Source organism: Danio rerio, chromosome 15, assembly GCF_049306965.1.
Source record: "Danio rerio strain Tuebingen ecotype United States chromosome 15, GRCz12tu, whole genome shotgun sequence".
In the NCBI taxonomy this organism is placed as follows: domain Eukaryota; kingdom Metazoa; phylum Chordata; class Actinopteri; order Cypriniformes; family Danionidae; genus Danio; species Danio rerio.
This window is the reverse complement of record NC_133190.1, coordinates 49415001-49422500: the sequence shown is the minus strand read 5'-3', so window position 1 is coordinate 49422500 and position 7500 is coordinate 49415001. Positions and strand designations below refer to the sequence as shown.

General features: G+C 36.7%; 1 protein-coding gene across 2 annotated transcripts in view; it reads right to left on the bottom strand.

The window, feature by feature from the left end:
• Positions 1–7500, bottom strand: part of lrfn1 (leucine rich repeat and fibronectin type III domain containing 1) — a 346207-nt gene that overhangs the window by 282039 nt on the left and 56668 nt on the right. The window lies entirely within an intron of this gene.

Below are 7500 nucleotides of genomic sequence, written 5' to 3'. Positions count from 1 at the left end.
AAATCACCAATGCCACCTAAACTTTTACTTTGGCTTAGTGATGTAATGCTATTTTTGAAAACAGAAAAAATTTAATGTTTTCTCAGAGGATCAACCAAAACATTTTTCAAAACATGGGACCCTCTAATATTTTATATTGAGACTAATGTACTCCTTCAACCATAAATTCCCAACCCCACCCCCACCCACTTTTTTATTTTATTTTTTATTTATTTAAATTTTTTTATTTATTTATTTTTTGTACATTTTTTATTTTATTTTCATTTTTATTATTATTAATATATTTTTTTATTTAATGCATTTCCTTTTCATACAAATTTTTATTATGTTAATTTGTCTCTTTTTCAAATTTATGTATGGTTAAAAAAAAAAAGAAAAAACGAAAATACCTTTGTAATTGAATACCTTTAATTTACTGTACCTTTTGTCAAAAACACACAAAAAAAAAAAATATATATATATATTTATAATTTCAGAGAGTTAGTGCATCGGTCATTAGCCTGTCTTTGAGCAAAGATGGTTGACGATGTTCATCCACAAGATGGCGACAGAGACCGCATTATAAGCCCTAAAAGAAAACCAGCGTAATATCTAACTACAGCTGGTCAAATCATTGTTTAAGAGGTAAGTGACTTTCTAGGTGGATTTCTCTCTTTTGCTTGTTGTAGAGCTGTATTTATACTGTAGTAATATTGTGATCTCCTGATTGCTTCAGAGAAATACTGTGAAATCTCTGTAGACTGATGGCTGTTCATGCCGTTCAGCCTTATAATCTTAAAATGTGAGCAAAATCAGCTGTTTTGACATCACTTTAGACATTACACTAGAGAATCACTCAAACACTAGCTCTAAAGTGACGTTGGTGCAGTAGCAATGGTTTCTGCTGTTCAGATGTCAGCTGCAGATGTGAATGAATGGTGGAAGAAAGTAGTTCCCCATAATAAAGTAGTTCCCCACAAATTTTTTAGACTGTGATTTTCTTTTTTTATATACACAATTATGCCATCAAACTGTTGTATAAACTCAGTATCACATGAGTAGCCGTGTGGCTGTATATCGTCACTGGTAGGACACTAATGCACGTGGCTAGCGGCCTCATGCCAATGCACACCTCCCACTAGTGCCAATATACAGCCACATTGCACTGTTACTTGCGTGACATTGCTCATATATATATATATATATATATATATATATATATATATATATATATATATATATATATATATATATATATATATATATATATATATATATATATATAATAAAAAGTATTGTGGCCTATCCAAGTTTTTAGGAATAGCAAATAATAAGTTGACTTCTAGAACAAGTTGACTTTTGATGATTTGGTATCAGAAGTGTCTTATATGAAAGGTAAAGGCCTCTAGATTTTGCTTATTTGAGCACAATATTATCTGATCATGCCTTGATTATTAATGATTTGATTAGGACAGTAAGGTCTGACTCTGCTTAGACTAAAGTCTCATCACTGAACAGAAATAATGTCCAGTATAGAATATAAAGTCCTGCTGCAGTGGAGACAGAATGAATATTGTGTCTGACTCCATCATGAGCTTGGAGGACTGCATCCATACATCTCTGCACTGACTCAAATCACTGATTAATAAAGTCATCTGGAATGGCAGAGAAAGCGTTCCTGCAGGACTCCCAGAGTTCATCAAGACTCTTTGTGTTCATCTTCAACGCCTCCTCCTTCATCTTACCCCAGACAAGCTCAATAATGTTCATGTCTGGTGACTGGGCTGGCCAATCCTGGAGCAGCTTGAGCTTCTCTGCTTTCAGGAGCTTTGATGTGGAGGCTGAAGTATGAGGAGCGCTATCCTGCTGGAGAATTGTCCCTCTCCTGTGGTTTGTAATGTAATGGGCAGCACAAATGTCTTGATACCTCAGGCTGTTGATGTTGATCATCCACTCTGCAGATCTCTCGCACGCCCCCATACTGAATGTAACCCCAAACCATGATTTCTCCTTCACCAAACTTGACTGATTTCTGCGAGAATATTGGTCCATGCTGGTTCCAGTAGGTCTTCTGCAGTATTGGTAGTGATTGGGATGCAGATCAACAGATGATTCAGCAGAGAAATCCACCTTCTGACACTTTAACACATCATCAACTAGAAGTCAAGGTATTATGTGTTGCTCTTACAACTGAGATAATTTTTTTTCTGTGTGGAGTTTGCATGTTCTCCACAAGCTGGCCTGGGTTTCCTCAGGGTGCTCCAGATTCCCCCCACAATACCAAACACTATAGAGGAATAGGATGAGGTAAATTGTCCGTAGTGTATGTGTGTGAATGAGTGTGTATGGGTTTTTCCAGTGTTGGGTTGCAGTTTAAAGGGCATCCGCTGTGTAAAACATATGCTGGATAAGTTGACGATTCATTCTGGTGTGGCGACCCCTGATTAATAAAGGGACTCACCCGAAAAAGAAAATGAACGAATGAGTTATGCTCCAAATTTAATAAACAGATATTTTGACATGATGTTGAATTGAAATGAATCTCTTCATCATTCAAACGCACTGAAATAATGATGCTCTGTGCTCCAAATGAAAATCAAATGCAATTAACTACACTGCAATTGAAATCTATGGTAAAGCATTACACGCACAAAATGAACAATTAAAGTGATGCTATCCCAAACTCTTAAACGCCTCTTTAAATTCCTTTGATACAGTCCAAGTGCTCTGAAAAGCTTTTATGGAGCGCTTTCTATTTCTGGGCATCAGCTCGGATTATTAGCTTAGAGCCATTGAGCTCCATTGCACACTCGTCAATGAGATTAGTCTCGATTTTATGTCAGGAGTACAGTGGACCAAAGTGCGGTAAAAGTTCTCTGCGAAGCCGGAGAAGAAAACCTGACTACACAGAAATAAAACCACACACACACACACACACACACACACACACACACACACACACACACACGCACACACACACAGTACGGTAAGTAAAAAATAAAGTGACCGTTCCTCAGCAGGACACGGCTATAAAACACACAAATGAACATGCTCAGCGCTGATATGCCACAAATCTCACACACTGTAAAAAACACTGGCATCCACACAGATCATTCACGGTGTCCTAACACAAATCCATTGAGTTAACTTAATCGTTTTTACAGATTTAAGTGGAATGAGCATAAAACAGTTAAGGTTTCTGCTACTTTCATTGGTTGTTTTCAATCAGGTGATCCTGGTGATGCGCAAAATTCAGACAGAGGGCAGGAAGAAAAAAAAACGAATAGGAAAGAGGGGAAAGTTTGTATTTTTGAGATGTATACACTCTCAGGGCCCTATCATACACCCGGCGCAGTGTGGCGCAAGGCGCGGCGCAATACTTGTTTGGTAGTTTCAGCTTGCCGCAGGAGTGGTTTTGAGGCGTTGCGCTACGCTGTTTAAATAGCAAATGCATTAGCGCTCATTTGTGCGCCCATAGGCGTTCTGGTCTAAAAAGGGAGGCGTTCTGAGGCGGACCGCTGGCGCGTTGCTATTTTGAGAAACTAAAATAGATTTTTCAATAGACCAAAACTAACCCGGTCTAAACTCCAGCGCAGAGTTGCACCTCGCTTACACACTGCTTAATACACACAAGAGAGCAATAGGCAAATATCTTTACATATGAAAAAATGTAAATATTAGGGATATATATAGGATATAATAAGAATATATATATAGGATATAAATATAAAGGATTAAAATATTACAAAACATATTATTTTCTAGCCTACATAAATATGAAAAATCACTGCTTTTATGTCTTCTTCATCTCGGGAAGCTTTTTCAGTTCATTCATAACAATTTGCTTTTGTATAATGTTATTATTATTAGCAGTATTATTTATTATATCCATATTTATATTTGTTTTATTAAAAACAAGCTTAGATTTGTCCACCTGTCAGGTTTTAGACCATATGGGGCACAGCATGTGTTTTAGGATATAACTCAGGTTTTTGAGCACATTTTGTTATTATTATTTATTTATTCGTTTGCTGGAAATTAGAACTGAATTTAGAAACTTTGCGCTCAACAAACAAAAGTATTTATTTATAGACTAATTGACGTCTGTGCGTAAAGGTTTCCCTATCCAAGAGCGAATGTGAAAGTGATCCATTATCTCTCATTCTCACGCAGTAGATGCTGTTTAACAGTTTTCTGTTAAAAAACTGTGAACTGTGAACTGTTTGCTTGTGAAATGCTCATTTTTTCCACTTAGACTTTGCGTCCTGTAAATAGCGAATGCGCTTATGGCGTGACGCAGCTGGCTCTTAAAGGGAATGGGAGATGAGACTCTAATTGGTTTATTCTCAAAACACACCTATAACTCATTAAGAAAATAAACTCAACCCTTTTAGACCATGTGTCACGGCGCAAAGCGGATTTTCCCGTCCGTAAATTAGCAAAAATGCGTTCTGAAACGCCCTGAAAGCGTTTGCGCCCTGCGTTTTGCGCTCTGTGCATAGGCCGTCAAAATAGAGCCCTCAGAAATAAAGGTTCATGATCTGTGTCTGGGGTAGTATCTTTTCAAAAGGGACAAATTTGTATTTAAAAGGTCTATAATAATAGGCTTGTATGAGGTGCGCCTCGCCTTGACTGCACTGTAAACGGGAGCAGGCGACTGCAGTAAGAGGAGGGCTCAAAAACTACATCAGAAGTCGCCTGTTTTGCCACCTGGAAACGCCACAAGTGGCGAAGATCACGATCGTGTTTTTTATCGCGCATAAATGACCTCATGTATCATGTACTATAGTCATTTATAGTAAATATTATAGTGTTTTTGAACATGTTTTTTTTTACTTGGTTATGTTTTTAGTTGTTGTGAGCAACTATAGAATTTAAATAGACTTTTGTTGTAAAATGGTTCAAAAACACTAGGTACCACCCCAGTGACAGCTCGTGTATGTTTATTTCTGAGTGTGCGATGGCATATGATGACCTGTGTATGTGTTTAGTTGTGTGTTGTCCCATTTTTTCAGGGGTAAATTTGAAGCCCTTCCCTTTCACACTCTGTTTCAAGTGGAAGAGGTACTGGTAAAAGATTAGAATGTCCAGCTGTATGGTACAAAAGTGTTTACCCCAGTGACAGATTTGGGACCTTTGTTTCTGAGTATGTATGGAAAATGTTGGTTTAAGAGTGAGTTCTGTAAGGGCTGAACTCATTTATGCTGGACACTGTAAGATGGGCCAAGGACAGTGAACAGACCCAATGCTGAGACACAAAGACAGACTCATTCCCGAGCCCTCAAGACTTTGGCCCAATTCCCATTTAAAGACGTCTAGTTTTCCGAGCCATTACCCGTGAGAGATGGCTGCACGTCTGCAGGCCACAGAGACGCTTAAAGACATGTTTAACACTGTCAGCAGAAGCTGACACACTTTTATTGGGACTGTATCAGTGCGGGGCTGTGCAATATGGGGATATACAGTTCCAGTCAGAATTATTCGCTCTCCTGTGATTTTTCCCAAATGATGTTCAACAGAGCAAGGAAATTTTCACAGTAGTTTATATAATATTTTATCTTCTGGAGAAAGTCTTATTTGTTTTATTTGTATGATTTAAATTTTTAAAGCCATGTTAAGGTCAATATTATTAGCCCACTGAAGCAATATTTGTTTTGAATTGTCTACAGAACAAACCACTGTTATACAATGACTTGCCTAATTACTCTAACTTTACCCTAATTAAGCGGAACACTAGTGTCTTGAAGAATATATATATATATATATATATATATATATATATATATATATATATATATATATATATATATATATATATATATTCTTCAAGAATATATTATTATTATTTTTTTTATTAATTATTAATTAATTAAATTTAATTAATTATTTAATTATTTTTTATTTAATTTAATTAAGCATTTTTCTATTTTAAAGATGTTTTGTGACCAAATTTTTATGTTAATAAATATTATTCATTCATTCTTTTCCTTCGGCTTGGTCCCTTATTTATCCAGGGTCACCATATCAGAATGAGCCACCAACCATTTCAGCATATGATGAATATCACAGCGATGTCTTTCCAGCCACAACCCAGTACTAGGAAACATCCATACACACTCATTCACACACACACTACGGCCAAGTTAGTTTCTTCAATTCCCCATCAGCGCATGTGTTTGGACTGTGGGGTAACCGAATCACCCGGAGGAAACCCACACCAACACAGGCAGAACATGCAAACTCCACACAGAAATGACAACTGACCCAGCTGGGACTCGAACCAGTGACCTTCTTGCTGTGATGCCCCAGTGCTAACCACTGAGCCACCCCTAATGACTATCACCATTTAATAAAACAGTTTTGTTTAAATGCACCAACATTTACACTATATTCACCGAGAAATAGACAAAACTCTTCTTTTTCAGAAGTGTGTGTGGTGATTTATGCAGAGCGGTGTGCATATCACCGGACACTCCGTCTAAAAGCTCCTTCCTCAGAGTCCTGGCAGTCTGTCAGATATTGAAGTCTGAAGTTGACCCTAATTTGCTCATCTTGATTGCTCATTTGCAAAACGTAATTAGAATTTAATTAGCATTCAGCCTGCATCAAACCCGCCTCAGAAAACCCTGAGCTGCACCTATTGAGACTGAGCTCTCTTTGTGCTTTATCTGATGATCCATTAACAAACAGCACATACAACTGCAGCTCAAACGTGGACAACCATGACTATATGCAATGCTGATGTTTTGGCTTGAATATTTTTGGGGGGTTTGAAGTGCGGGTATGCTCGATTGACTGACTGATTTATGTTTAAATAAAAGACACAGAAATGCATTGCAATGTTTTCATACTGAATCTCTTGTGGTGCAAATTCCATCTACAAATGAACTCTCACGTGCTTTCATACTGTTCTGACTGCAACTTAGAGAAAATGTTGTTTTTATCAATAATGCATTGCAATTGTGAGCTCATATAGGAACAAACTTGATGCATTAAAGTGCATCTAACACACACTAAATTTAGTTGAAATGATAAGCTCCTGACATTTAAATTCTCTTAGCTGTGCTTGCACGAAGGCATTTTAAAATCTTATTTGTTTTCATATATTTTTAGTAAGCTTGAGAAATTCATTCTACAGGATTAAAGTCAGCTCAGTCACAATTTATTCAAATAATCATAATAATTAAATCAAATCCCAGACTTTTATTTTGAAGGGCTGTCATGGAGATGCTTGCTTCTGAGTGATTTGACAAAATGCATCAGTATTAATAGTTTGATTAAACTTAAACTTGCAACCGTAAAAAAGTAAAATTAGTAAATGATTTATCAACGTTATCTCACGCAATTTTTTATAACTTTTTTGATTTAGTGGCTAATTCATATGAATTTGTACAATCTTTGTACATTTTAGTACGATTTGCTAATCCCCCAATGAGAGCTGGGTTTAGTGGCTGTTTGTTGTAAAAATAGTATTAGTTCATACAACTAAACTCATAAATTAGCCACTAAACTGACAAGACG